This window comes from Thunnus thynnus, chromosome 7, assembly GCF_963924715.1.
Source record: "Thunnus thynnus chromosome 7, fThuThy2.1, whole genome shotgun sequence".
Taxonomy (NCBI): Eukaryota; Metazoa; Chordata; class Actinopteri; order Scombriformes; family Scombridae; genus Thunnus; species Thunnus thynnus.
The window spans coordinates 9177676-9193272 of record NC_089523.1 but is presented as its reverse complement, the minus strand read 5'-3'; the positions used below and the strand labels follow the sequence as shown (position 1 = coordinate 9193272).

General features: G+C 38.0%; 1 long non-coding RNA gene across 1 annotated transcript; it reads right to left on the bottom strand.

Moving 5' to 3' along the window:
- Positions 1-11622: 11622 nt before the first annotated feature.
- LOC137186710 (uncharacterized) lies at positions 11623-14939 on the bottom strand. Its single transcript, XR_010929082.1, has 2 exons — positions 14769-14939; positions 11623-11898 (listed from the first exon to the last, which is right to left on the bottom strand). It is a non-coding gene; the product is annotated as an uncharacterized lncRNA (long non-coding RNA).
- Between the last annotated feature and the right edge of the window lie 658 nt (positions 14940-15597).

The window sequence follows — 15597 nt, the reverse complement described above, 5'->3', positions numbered from 1 at the left end:
ATCCCTGTTTATGAGAACCAGCATCTGCTTCAGTCTTTTGATTTTCATTTCGCCATCTAATTTAAGTGGATAATCTGCTGTGATTATTTTATACGGTCTATAAGTGTTCTTCATCTACTGAGTATCATTGTAATCACAGGTAGCTGTGCCACCTACTCTGTCTTCCTCTAACAAGGCTGGCTGCTAATTCATCATCACTGCTGTGTTTGGCAGAGAAGCTTTATGAGAGCAAACTAAGTGGAGGAAATAAATTAGAAAAAAAATCCCTCATGAAGCATAAATCAATTTGTCACCATAAACAACAGCTACCACAAAAAATGTTTACACTGAAGTTACTACAGATTTAAAAAGTCACATATTCCATTAACATAGGACCCTTTTTTCATTTCTTACCTTAAAGTAGGGGTTCACAATCTCAATACAGTACTCAAATGCCCATGCCCATGTGTACATCGAAAGGACTATAGGTTGTTATTTGTTCCTCAAGTCATGAAAACCCTTCCTAAAACAATTTCAGTGTTGGGGATGAAATTCCCTGTTTGTGCATCTTCAGACAATAATTGAAAATATGAATCTCCTCTCTAAGACAAAGTTTAGGACATCAAGAGAGTGCTTGATAGAGAATGGTCATGAGTAAGAAAGAAGTGGTTGGATCAGTGATTCATCAATTGATGATCATATGATGAAGACCACCTCATAGTTTCACTTGATGTGTGCAGATGATTAACCATTTGTAGAGGTAACATGAAAAAAGGGCAACAGCTGTTTCCATCAATATGCCTCATCCATATGTAGATAATTTGTGATTTTGAATAGGGATATTGACTGAATGATAAGAATTTAAGGTTTAGTCAGTGCAGAAAGACATAGCACAGAGTCTGTGCTATGTCTTTCTTAAGAAAATGTTCTTAAGGTGAGAATAAGAGTTCAAGTTAAAAAAGCAGACTTTCTAGCTCATGATGTTTCCTCCTATGCATGTCTTTGATGTGATGTAACCATACATATAGAGGAGAAGCAAAGAAGCATTGGTTTGTCTCAGAGATCTGTTTTAAGTCCCTTGAGGTGAGGAGGAGTGCCAATTACTTTAATGTTTTAGCCTGTACATCCCAAGGTTGAGGATTAAGTGTACTTTTCATAATTCTGCTAACAGCAGCTTTTGAAAGGTGAAGTGCAGTAAAGGTTTTTCCTAAGGGATTTAAAGATCCCCTCAACACCTCTGAGGAAAAGAATGCATAGACTAATTTTCAGTGATTATAAAAGGCTTTGTGAGTAAATATCAGAGACAGACAACATCTGACAGGTGCAGATAAACATTCATTTGTGGTATAAGTTACTGAGTGGAAGATCCTCCTCTCTCACTATTTGTTTTGAACTTTGTTTCAGCCTCAGATAAATGTAAAGAGAGACTGAAACAGTATCAACCTATGCCAAAATTTAATCAATTAAGTTCAGTTGCAATGCTTAATGATTTGGCTAAGAGTTGCTGCATCTCATGTTTTCATGTGTCATGTAAGGCTGGAAGGCTGAAACTAAAGCTGTAAGAACTGACACAACTGTAAACCTAGTGCTCAATGTAAACTTCACATCAGAACATTGGCTATTTCTAAAAAGATATCTGTTTTCTTGATGGCAGACTTGTATCACCATCATCTGTAGAAAAAAATTAGAAATAAAAAAAATAAGCCTACTAGAAGTGTTTCAACCATGAGTGTTTCATCACATACACTCAGACACTGCAGCTAGTGTGACAGCACACAGCACTCCAGAAGTCTCAACCCGCGGCCCAGCACCAGCGTTTCTGCAGCCAGTCCACACCGCGGTAAAGTGAGCTGTCATTTGCAAAAGCCCGGTCAAGCCAGCTGTCGCTTGGATTTTGATTGAGTATTTGTGCTGTTACAGTACTGGTGTTTGGAGCGGCCAAAAGGGACAAAGACTTGCATTACAGCAACAACCTAATTTAACACGTTTTATTACACATCATGATTCAGTGATGTCTTGTTGAATGTGGCATCACCAAATAAGTCCTAATTTGATAAACGTGTTTCCATAATATACAATTAAAGAGAATGTTAGCTCAAATTACATTATACCATTCATAATTTCCTCATATTTCAACTGTCATAAAAAAGAAAAAAAAATCCTTAAGAGGTTTCCTGAAATTTTCAATGGAGTAATTGAAAAATGTGTTGTAAAACACTATTTTTACTCTCAAAACTCAATCTCAAAAAACATTTGATTCTCAATAAACATGTCCTCCTCCAGTTTTGTGGGCTATGTTTTTTATTTGGGGTGACACACGAGGAAGGGTTAGAACTCAAAATCAAGCATATTTACTGTTTGAATGTAGACATTTTCCAAAATGACTATTGTAAGGCTTTTGATTGTTAGGATGCTTTAAATTATGTTAATAAAATTGGACTTTCCTGACAATAGTCAGGTGAAAGAGTTACCACAACACTATCTCCAGTCACCTTAAGTTTTCAGACAACCTGAATTCCCTGCTCTGGAGAATCAGGTCTCAATGGTCGCAGGATACAACAACTCTTAAAACAACAAATAGAGTAATGCAAATAATGAACATTAAAACCTTGGTGGCATTACAAATATCTCCTAGTAACTCAGTTTCTGAACAATGAAATCCACATACAAACTGTTGTTTGATGGTAATGCATGTGCAAACAGTTTATTTTAATGACATCAGTTTCAAAAACTAATTGCACTGGCAGTGGTAACCCCTGTTATTATTTGAACTGTACAGCTGATCCCTCGGTGCTGCTCTTATCAGAAACTGACTTTGCTTCAGATAATGCCTGAGAGGGAAGGATGTGTCACTTAGACTAAAAATGTGTTTACTGAATTCTTGCTTCTCTTCCTTGCATCTTGAGTGGGAGAGACTAAGATGCAAGGAAAAGATGGAAGGGAGGGAAACGTGGATGTGATTAAGGGAATCGGCATATACCCCATATCTCCACACGTCACTTTTACACACTTTCCTGTCACTTGATTTCTGCACACACCTACACACCTGCTCCCAGTTCCTATTCAGCTCTCCTCTACATGTAACTGGCCTCTTACAACCAGTCTTCCACCATATCATCAATGTTGCTGTCCTGCCTCCTGCTCTAGACATTATTCCTGTCTGTTCTCTGTTTCAGCTCTGTAAACCTATCTGTTATCTATTACCTGTGTTATTACCTGTGTTACTACTACTAATACATTTAAAAACAATTTAGGTAGTTTGGCTGAATAGCTGGTATTGCATAACTACCGTAACCTTTTGGCAGCACGTTCTGACTCCTCTACTAACATGCTGCTTCCTTTTGCATTGATTACAAAAGACACAATGGCGTCACAGTTGTCAAAGTCGTTCTGTAACACATGATCTGATATCCAAACAGAGAACACTGCTTTTGTCCAAATATGATTGTTAAAAAATGTTTCCACATTACATACTATTTGTATTTGCTTCCTCATGTAGTCACACAAACACGTTTTATCAGCTGACAGGTAAACAATTATAAAACTGTTAACCTATGTACCACTCCCCAACAGAAACACGCGTTACCTTGGACAAACTGTGCCTCCTGACCTGTTCTCTCTGCTCAAAGAGAATCACACCAGCCGTATAGTGATTCAGGATGTAAATGGTACTCCCCAACTTAAGTTGATGGGCAGTGTCATGAAGGAAACACTCAATGACCTTAGGAGTTTGTTGAAATGCAGACAGTGTCTATTAAAAGTCATAAATTAATTTGCATTTCTGAAAACTTACTGATTAATACAACTGACATGACTTTTTTTCCCCAAATTTGTGTACTGGTTGCCTAGTGTACAGATACCAGGTAAGTAAATATCTAACTGTAGATGCATTTAAACATCCACCTTTAAAAATACTGAAGTATTTCAACGATTCAACAGCATAACATGGGTATTACAGTCATGTAGTGGACAACAGTATAAATCACTGCAAGTCGTCACTCTAACATCCAGTTATTTGATTTGTATTTTTTTTAATGATTTGTTTATATGATCGTTGTTTTTGTTCTATTATTAGAAATATATACCTTGCCTGTAAGCCACTGGGGAGGCATAAGTGATCGTATCTCGCTGTGGTGGATTACAAAGCTGTTTCCTCTGATTTGAGAGGGGACCACAAAAACAATCATTTCTGTGTCCCTTTTTTTCCACAATGCAGTGAGATGAGGGTCATGAAAACAATAATTATTAAATTTGGGGCTTGATAAAGAAAGACTATTTGACAGCCGATGAGTTGAACATGGGCAATTCCATTATACAAATTCTGTAATTATCTTTTTATAACTCTTTACCATAATATCATTATTTTCTTCCTCTTTTACTCTTCATTGATTTGTCTTTTACCAATTATTGCCTTCTTTCAATCCATTTTTCTTAATTCACATCTTATCTTTACTTTTTTCCCTCAATTTCCTTTCTATATATTTTCTTTGGGTTCAGTATTTTACTGTAGTTCATTCTTTATCATATAAATAGTTGTTTCCTCATGTATTTCTTACTATACTTCTGTACCATTTGACACTATCGTTATTTTGCAATGATATATATATAAGTTTGTAATTATTCAGAGAAACACATACAACTGTGTAATGTAGACATTAATGATTTTACATTAGAGAAAATCTTGCACAGATTCAATACATTAGTGCATTCCCTGTATTGATAACTCTTAGTTATACATATAACCACCTGTGACAGAGCATCCTCTGAACTTTGAATGGTACTTCCCTGGGTATCCTCCTCATGATACTTTGTCATCTCAAATGTAGATGGTAGGGGTGTGCCCGAATACAAATACATTATTTGGCAAAGCACAAATAGTGGGTTTATACAAATATTTGTTTCATACAAATATTAAAAAAAATATTTGTTGGGGGTGTTCCCCAGAGATAAAGCTGAGCTACTGACACAAGCAAAGTGCTCCCAAGGGACTCTCCATAACCTGTTGTTCCCCTTCTCCTTTCCACAAAGTTAGGTTGTAAAAATAGGCAATAAATGAAAAGTGCAAAGCAAGAATCGCCTTTGAAGTTCTTCCCTAAAAATTATATGGTTTGCTGTCTCTGTAAATAGGTAGAGGTCTGTCTGCAATGAGGTGATGAGTAAAGTTTTGGCTCAGTAATCAGCGCAGTCATCTATGATCTGGGAGACCCCCGTTCAAGACCTGATGTGGGGACTTCCTTCACACGATAGTTTATTCATGAACACTTATTGTAACATTTTAATTTTCTAAAATTAAAACTGTCATAAAAACAAAAACAGGATTTTTAAGCCTCTTTCCACTTTTATTTGAATACAAATACAGATACAAATAATTTTACTGCCTCAACAAATACAGATACAAATACAAATACTGGGATCTCTGCACATCCCTAGTAGATGGATCTTGAGATCTGGCCTTGTCTTGTGGGTTCTATATATAAATATATTATTATAAATATTACAGTCATGTAAGCTTTTCATTTCATAGTTTTACACCGCCATCATGGACAAATATGTATTGGTAATTGCATGTCTATGTCACACACTTGGTATCTAAATTTATTCAATATGCAAGTATTAAAAAAAAAAAAAAAGTAACAATCAGGTGTTCATTTCCAGCTATTTGACATTTGTGTTTTTGTTTTGCTTCCTGTTATTATGTAACCATGTATAAGCCAAAGTGCTCCATAAGAAGTTCAAGTCTTGCATTCAAAATCCAACAGAATTAGAAAGTACAGAACTATTATCAGCAAAATGTACTTCAAGTATCAAAAACAAAAGTACTCATTCTGCAGTAAATTGTCCCCTGTCATTATGTGACAATATGACGTTATTATAATGACGCATCAATCTGTAAACAGGATTTTACTTAAAGTGGAACTACTTTTAACAACTTTATATACTGCCACCTAGTTTGGTCCAGTGGTTCCCTGCCTAGTTGTTGGGCCGCCCCAAAGTCACAATATAAACCTGCAGGGTCATGAGCTAAAATGACACCATGTGAGAAATTAAAATTTGATATGTGTCTTTATTTGAATTTCTAACTACTCATGGACATCTGAAACATAACAATAAAGGGTCCCCAACAATTGTAATTTCTTAAATTGATCTATTTTGTAGATCATAACCGGCTAAGCACAGTACAGTACCGGAGTATGTGTATTTGGATAATTATATTGCAACAGCTTACAAATGTGTACACACATTTGGTTACTGTCCTTCTCTTTTACCCTCATTTCTCTCTGTGTGTGTGTGTGTGTATACAGTATATATATCACTAGAACCGCCAAGGGGTCATTTTTACCCCCCTGGCATTTTCAAATGCATGTAATGCTGTGAAAATAAAACTCCTACATCTCTCAGTTCATGACTCTTCCTAAAATGGGGTTATTAATCATCTAGTGAATTATGGGGGGTGTGGGAGAGAAAAAAAAAAAAAAAGCATTTATACCTCAAACCGCTGAGGGGTCATTGTTACCCCTTACAGAAACCTCTGTATAATGCAGTGCTTAACATGCTCACCATATCTGGCTGCTTAGTAAGCCCATTTTTTAGATGTCTTTTGATAAGCAGGCTGCCATATCACGAGCTAGCTAGAAATGATAGATAGAAAGAAAAAACAATGTCAAGAATGTGTGTGAAGTGCCTACGTGCAGTGTGTGGACCATGCACCATGAAAGTCTACAGGGTGTGTGCTGAATGAATAGTGTGCATGTGTGACTTCAATTCATAAACAACGCTTCTAAAACCTACCTCGCATCATGGCCAAAGTGGCAATGAATGTTGGTGCATGATAAATATTTGCTTCACTGTCAAGGTCAACAGGTGCGCTGTCAATCACTTTTGGAAAAGGTTCTGGAGGAGCGTGGTTGCCACTTCATTCTCAAAAACAATAGTAACATTTTTACACAATTACAGTATAAATGTTTATATCCTAAGACAATACTTTGTGCAAGTGCACATAATTTAACACATGTTGAATCAGCTTGATTTTATAAAGGCAGTAAATGATCATCTCTGTAGTTATACTCAGGTCACGCAAATTACATGTAGTAGCGGAACAGGTGGACCCAAATGCAGAGACTGCAGAGGCTGAATAAACTTATTTATTCTGAGATTGTGCAGGCAAAAACAAAAGCTAGCTGATCTGAGCAAAACAGAATATGGGACAAGACTATAGAAACAGAACAGACCAGACCAAAGGACCCAACAAAGACTGAACAGAAAACAGGACTTAAATACTAACTGAACTAACGAGTAGATGAGATGCAGGTGAGGAGATGGGCGGAGAGGCTCAGGAGAGGGGAGTGGGGTGATGAAACGGCAGAACAGGCAGGGAGCCGAATGGATGGGGGAAACACAGAGCAGCGCAGGGCTAATGAGGCTAGATGCAGTGTAGGTGTGTAGATGGGCAAAGGAGGGAAAATCAGTACAAGAACACAGGAAGGAAAACACACAGCAGAAAACACAAAACCTCTTAATAACAAACCAGCATGCATCAACCAATCCAAGAATATACATGAATATAACAAAAGTACACAACACTATAAGCTAAATAATCATGCAAGACAGTCCTTTAAAGATACAACCCAAATCATATGAGTGGGCAAAACCATATGACCAGAAGGACTGGACAACAGCAGTGTGACACAGGAAAAGAACAAAAACACAAAAGAGTCCAAAAAACATGATTCCATGACATAAATAAGCAGTCATTCATCAATTTTGTTTAACCTTTATCCAATTATGGGTTAGCTACTCCCTCCTGGCATAAAGGTAGAGGCAGGATATGTTCTGGACAGGTCTTAATTTTATCAGAGGGTAACCTGCAGAGCATTTCAAGTCTACACATTAATCAGTGTTTCTTGTCAGCATGTCTAAAATGGAGCACCGAGAGGGTTGCAGTGTCTTCACAGAAAATCCCCAGCAGGTTGAGTTTGAGGTTTTAACATGGGATGTAATTGCTGTGAGGCTATGTGCTGACAAACATCTATGTATATTAATAGTATTATTTCAGTGGCAAAATTACATTGTAGTCTTCAGCACTGATGTTTTGTTGCTCGACATCCAGTGCCCCCATTTTTGCATAAGCACTTGGAGATCGTTGTAGTGCTTTGCCATGTTGTCTCCAGGGCAAGGACTACAAAACAGGACCGATGCACTGACACCCGCCTCATCCATCTCTTTCAGACTTGTAGAACATGCAAGGAGCCCAAATATGTACATAGCAAGCTTGTGTTTTGGAGCTCTATTATTAGTTGAATTTTTGAATGTATTATATAATACTCTTCCTCAAAATATACATACTGTTTCATGCAAAGATCCCTCACATTCTTCATTATGTTTCTTAAGCATCTGTGAAGAATGGAAAGGTTAAATGTGTCTGTGGGATGTTGTCCAATGAGGATTTGGAAGTACTTCTGCAGTAGATCCTCCAGACTTGTTAAAGGGACTGAGTTCAAAAGCGTCATTGAGCCATCACAAAAGATCATGATTGGCCTTCTGTTTGTATTATTCCCATAAATTTTAATAAGATTGGTCTGAAAAGCCTGCAAGAAGTGACCGATGCTATGGTATGGTTGCATGTTAGCTGCTACCAGAAGAGGTGATGCCCCCTTGGATGAATTTCTCACTACTAACTCATACACATAGTAGGGTTTACTTTTCACACTTTCTGAATTTAACTCCCTGTGTCCCTGTGTCCTTTTGCAGGACTTCATTGTCTGTGCCAGTTATTCCATCAATCATTTTTTGGAGACTTAGAGCTAATTGGAATGAGGCCTTTTCATTTCTCTTTGGCTCCATGCAATGTTCTTTAGAACCTCTTTTGTTGGTGCATCATCCCTGCAGCCTGATTCTTTCACCACCTCTGGTAATTTCTGCCTGGACTCCAAATAAAAACTCCTTGGTAGTTTTGTTTCCAAGGTTTCTCCAGTTGACTGACGTGAATGAGCATGCACTGGCCTTCTTTTTATTTCTTTGGTGTTGTGGCACATATCACCTCTTGTGAATAACACTGCTGCCGTCAGGGTGTTATCATCAGTCACTTTCACATTAACAGTAATGGGGCAATCTTCAAAATGGCAGTAGCCCGTATATTTGAAAATTAGTGCCGTGGTCTAGTCTTTATATAGTGTCACTTAAAACCAAAGCTGCAGTATGCATGAATGGATTTGAGTCTCTTGGCAATAACATTCATCCACTATGGTCCATGAAAACTACCTTTCTGATTTTTTTCTTCCTATTATGTTTTGTCAGTGAAAAAGAAACATGGCTGTTATGGTAAACCACATTTGAATAATGTATCTCCAGCATTACTGCTGCCTGTGGAGATATAAGGAGATTCAGTAAAGTCCAATTCCTTGTTACTTTCCTGTAGGAGAGGAACATTTGCACAAACATTTTGTTTAGATTGAAATAAAATGTTGTACACTGGTTTAGAGCATATGAATTTGGACTTCTGCTCAGTAACTTTCATTATTTATGTTGGAGTCTGAAATTTATACATTTTCAAGTAGTACTAAAACTTGCCCTAATATGTGTGACAATATCACAGCCTTCACAGACAGAGCAAATTTTGAAGCCATGGCCAGTGGAACAAAGGGGATCATTTCTTCCCTTGAGAATCAGACCATTTGAAATTTCTCACAGCCTATACCAAATGCTTTCTCTACAGTCTTTATTGTCTTTATGTTGACATTTCTTTTCCTTTTGAATTTTGGTAACATTCATTTCTAACAGTTACTTGGTTGCATGGGCTAGGAATTTGAAAAGGTTAGAGAGGGAGCCTTTTATAAATCCTACCAGAGCTTTTCTTGAGGATCTATTTCAAAATGACGACTCTCTGTAAACAAACCCTCACAAAAGCCCTGAAACAAAACTGTCATTAATACTAAAAAATGTCACTAAAAGTACACCAGATATTTATATATTTATTGTGTGAAATACATTTACCTTTTCACTGGAGGATGCAGATTTGGACTCAAACTGAGGACTGTCTTTATTTACAAATTGAGACAAATGACTTTGGACTGTCACTGTTGGTCTCCAACAGTTCCTGGAAAGAACAAGAGAGAGAGGGGTGAGGGGTGGGGAGGGGGGACGGAAAACATAAGATGCTAATAATTCATGACCATATGGCTTGCTGTACATCCTGTAGCAATTAAAGTTGTTTTTTTTTTTTGTTTTGTTTTTTTTCAAAATTTTAGACCACATAACTAATGCTACAGTTGGCAATAACAAATGCAAGATTGAGATGTTACTGTTACATTAGCATGGCATATATAATGTTATTATTAAGTCTTACCTCTTTCTCCTGAAAATATAAATATATTTAATTAAGCAGATACAAATCACCACTGTGGCATTATATTTATAAATGAAAAACTTTCAACTGAAACGTTGGACAACTTACCAAGGAGGAATTGTGCTCTCCGCATGGTTTCTCCTCAACATCAACATCTGTCCCTTTGAAGTTGCTCTTGACCCCTGAAGTGTCCTATTAAAAATGTCACAGTAAAAATTTCTTTTTGACCTCTTTCTTGTGTACTACATATCAAAAGTAGCTTATCTTTCAAAGTAATGTGTACATATAAATATCTTGAAATATAGTACTGAGTTTAGCTCTGAGACCCAACAATTACTTCATCATACATCATCAATGGCATAATATTATAAAAGAGAAAATACCCTCCAAGGATGCATGGTTGCCTTATGAATTTTTAGCCGATTGACAGGTGTATTGGGCACTTTCAAGTCTTTGCAGACATCTCCCCATTAGCCAGCTGCATTGTAAAGACTGTAGTCCTTTATATTGGCCCCAGGTTCAGCAAATCTTTCAATGCTTTTGATTTTTTGTTCCAGCATTTTAGAAGTCCTCCATGATTTAGAAATGAAAAAAATAATTTTGTGACACAATGTTACTGTATATCTACAACCAACCTACATTAATGTGTCCAAAAAGACTGCAGATACAGTCCTTACCTCGTGTTTTATTTAAAAAATGTAATTCAATTTTCATCATTATTATTGGTATTGAGATTATTTTTTTTAATTCAACCTTGACGGAACTTTACAAGGAAGTCAAGTAAAAAGGAGTAGTTGAATGGCTTCTATGTGCCTAGGTGCTTAAATTACATCCTAAGTTTAGTCTATTAAACTGTATCTCACATACTCTCTGTCTGTATGTGTTTGTTTAAGCACACCTCACACCTCTCTCCTCATGCAGCTTGCAGAATTGTCACACTTAGCAATGTTAAGTGAGTGAGTGACTGAATATAACGTTGCAGTTTATTAGCAACCATTAAACATGTATTTTTCAGTGCTTGGTTAAATACCAATGTAGCATATGTATCTTGTTAACTACTTCACAATTGTTTTAAATGTATGTCCTTCAGTAACACTACTGTCAAGACAGTGTGATTACACATACAACTGACAAAAATGCAATTTAAAGTTATGTAGGCTAATGTCTCCATCTCCCTCTGTGTGTGTGTGTGTGTGTGCATCCAGAATCAGTCCTGTTCAATTGTAGCAAGAATACATAATTTCTGTTATAACAGTTCAATTTAGGACCCAAATGCAAACACAGACCAGGAGACACAGGGATGGTTAAAGGGCAGTTTATTGTAGCTTGAGTTGTAGATAGATCTGATGGCTTAGCTGAGTGTTCTTTGGCTTTGCATATGGTATGAGGCTTATAACGGCAGAGCAGAGCAGGGAGTGGTGCAGGGCGAAGGACTGAAGCAGGCAGAGGGGCTTGAGGCAGAGCAGAGTAGACATGATCCAAACTGGCAAACAGCAGACGAGTACGAGGCTGACATGGCAGGTTTACTGGAAACCGGCGTGGTGACCCGCATTGGTGACCGAACAATCTGGCAGAGTCTGGAGAGATGAACTGGGGATTTATACTGCTGTGGCTTGACAAATATGAAACACTAGGAAGGGGAAACAATGGGAAAACATAGGGAAGGGAGAAATATAGATAGAGTTCCTAACACCAACTTAAGTAATTAATAGCCATAAAGAACAAAATAATAAAGATCGGGCAAGTTCATCCTTAAGAAACATTTCAATTCAATGCTTGTATTGTGATAATGACTTTAGGCTAGTTGGACCTGTCCCTTGGATTGCTCATCCTTTCATTTTTTTCAGTAACTTGGGTGATTATGCCTCACATACTTGCAAAAACTAGACATCCATACTCTGTCCAACAATGCAATAAACAAATTATTTTCAAGTTCACTAACTAGTAGTGTAAAGCAAAGACATCTGCTCACATATTGATCAGAGCTGCAAGGGCCACCAGACCTTTCTAAAACAAAACAAAACAAAAAAAGTGATTGACAGAAGGCGACAGCCACTCGCTGCCTTAGAAAGACAGGCCAAATTGCCCTTTAACCCCTTGCTCCTGTTCAATCCAAGTGTAAAACACCACAACATAGGTAATCAATATAGGAGACATATGAATTTGGGCTGTAATTTCTATGGGCATAATTTTAGACATAAAAATATAACTCTCAAACATAAGATAAGACATTATTCAGTCATTACCCATGTAGAAAACTTAAACCAGCACAACAAACAGGCTAAAGGGGTAGCTCTAGGCTCTAGAGGTAGGTGAAGTTCAGCACTATGCAAAACATGATACAAAATTAAAATGTATGTACTGTAAGTTTCTTCATTTCTTCATTTCATATAGCCTATTTTTCCAAAAACCCCATAAAAATACATAAATAATAGTAAATAGAACAGTACAGATTTCATGCAACACTGAACAATAAAGAGAAAAACAAGTGTACACAAAAGCAATTGTTTGTATGTTTTAAGAAATGTTTTAAAATGACATATTGATTGAGTTCACCTAATTTAAACACCTCCTAACAGATTCTAGTCAAGTTGCTTTCTCTTTTTTGGCCATTGCTTCCCACCATCCACCATCACAACTACTTTGCAATTTCTCCAATGAGAAAGAAGCTTTCAAATTAGGGGTCCACTGATTGCTCTCTTATTAGACAGTAATGGGAAGTTGAATCCCTCTCTTCCTTTAGGCTGTGGCTCTGTGTTTGACTGGGTAAACCTGCTTGGGGAAGAACTGCGGTCTCTTTAGTCTCAGATGGCTCTCATCTGCGTTGGTGTCCTGCTGTGTTTTTGTTTTGAGCTATTGAGTTCAGTCTGTCTGGCTGTTTGATTCGACTGTAGAGATGGATATTCATATGGACAGATGTGTTGGGGGTGTTAGTGGCTGTGAGGCAACAGTCTGTTCTTAAATGTACTGTTTTACTGAGAGACTGCTAATGTATTAGGAAATTAGACTGGGATGCTTGGTGGCTGAGTGTGTTTGTGAGAACGCGAGAGTTCTGAAGATATGAGATGCACCTGATGTCACCGGACGCTACCACCAAAAGTCCTCTCTTTGATGTTTTGACACAGTCTATCAGCAGGCCAATACAGAGCTAATTAATGTCAGATTAAAGTCTGACTGTTCAGTGATCTTATTAAAAATGTTGGGTGAATAAGTTAAATGTGTTCTATGGATGGAATTAGAGAACAAATAGGTAAAGAAAGAGCAAGCTAAGAAAAAAAAAGTTCAGGAAAAATTTGTATGAGAAAATTTGTAATTAATAATTGACAAATTAACATGCTGTGCACAACACACATTGTCTCCAACTACATAACAGGCTACAACATTTAGCTTAACTTGACAGCATAATACTCAATAGTGTCAGGGGGGGAAGCAGGAGTGGACCCAAACACAGAGGCCGGAATGTAGATATGATGAAAAATCTCCTTTAATTGTGGATGGTCATAAACAGGCAAACAGAGCTAAACAGAACTAGCAGATGAAACAACACAAAACGATCCAACGAGGACTGAACAGAAAACCAGAACTTAAAAAGAAACTGAACTAACAAGGAGATGAGGTGCAGGTGGGGAGATGGGTGGAGAATTCGAGAGGGGAGTGAACATACAGGGAGCTGATTGGCTGAGGAAACACAGGGAGCAGGGCAGGGCTGACGAGGCTAACACAGGGCAGGTGTGGGGAAAACAGAGCAGGGCAGGGCTAACGAGTCCAAATGCAGGGCAGGTGTGGAGGAGTACATGAACACACAAGGGAAACAGAGAACAAAAACCCAGAAAACAAACTCAACACCACCTACACTAACCCATCCAAAACCAACCTCGAACACAAACCCAAGCACACAACCCAACAAACTAATGATGCAGTCCTCTAAACCCACCACCCAAATCATACAAGAAAACCCTTATGAACCGAAGGACTAAACAGAAGTGCAAACCAGGAGACCCCAAAGAACACAACATAAGACCAAAAAACACCTAAAGTCCAGGCAGGATGTCACACAATAGTTTTTTGAAACAAGCATACAGGAATGTCTGTTGATTGTCCAGGGAACAATCAAGGTATTTCATCACACTGATGCAACGATTCAGTAAATCTAATATTGCCTAGAAGCAGTTGTACTCACTGAATTGTAACACCGACCACAATGACATAACAATACCAGAGACATTAGGGGATAGCTACCTCAGCATAAAGAGTATGGGAAAACAAATGTCTGTTATCTCAAAATATTGTCATATCACCCAAACCAGCTTCGACCCACACTTCAACAACGACTAACTGTCCTGTCAGCATCCAATTTCCCAAACAAAACAACACACACACACACACACACACACATGCCCTTCTAGATGCAAAAAGCCCTGTGGTGTTTGAGTCAAAATCATTTTACCCCAAATTATTGTTTGAAGTGGAGTGCAGCTTCTTCACAGTTGTTGTCTCTGCTGCTCGGTGCTGTGTGATTGATGGAGCAATTACTCCATGAAATGGTACAATATTATTCACTCCTCCTGGCCTTTATGTTGGGCTCTTCAGTGAAACAGACTTCAATGATCATCGTTCTGCAGGGTTTGGATCATCAACCACACAATCCAAAGCAATCCCAGAAAACACAAACCTTAATTACTTTTTTCTTTTTTTTTTTGGTCATACAGTGTTGATTCTCTGTAAATTCCCATGCTAGTAATCATGCTTCTACAGTATTCCTGTCAAATAATTAACTTTAACCTTTGCCACTTACCTTTGCCAGACACTGACAAATACAGACATGATCCCATGCATAAGTGCAGATGTGAGAAAACAGTGACACACACATATAAATGCACACGTACACTGACATGCACTACTCCTGACTAAGTTAAGTGGCGTTCGGGCGAGTGGTAGCACGGCACTGCGATCATGTAAAGCAGGAACATCTGGTCCTGTCACAGATGTCAGAAAACACCCTGACTGTTTGCAGAAGAGCTGACCTCAACTCCCTCAAGACTGACAGCTCCCTGAGAGTCAGACACACTCTGGCTGGAGAGACACTTTTGCAGTGAACAACCCTCTGTAGGGCTGACATGATGGCTTAAAGGCTGAGCTGCCAAAATGCTTTTTCTTTGTTGTCCCTCAAGATAACCATGTGACACCCTGACATGGTTCATTATGCATCAACAGAATCTAGTGGTAGTAGTAGTGGTCAGGAAGCATATTTATAAGCCCCTATGTGACTATGATTA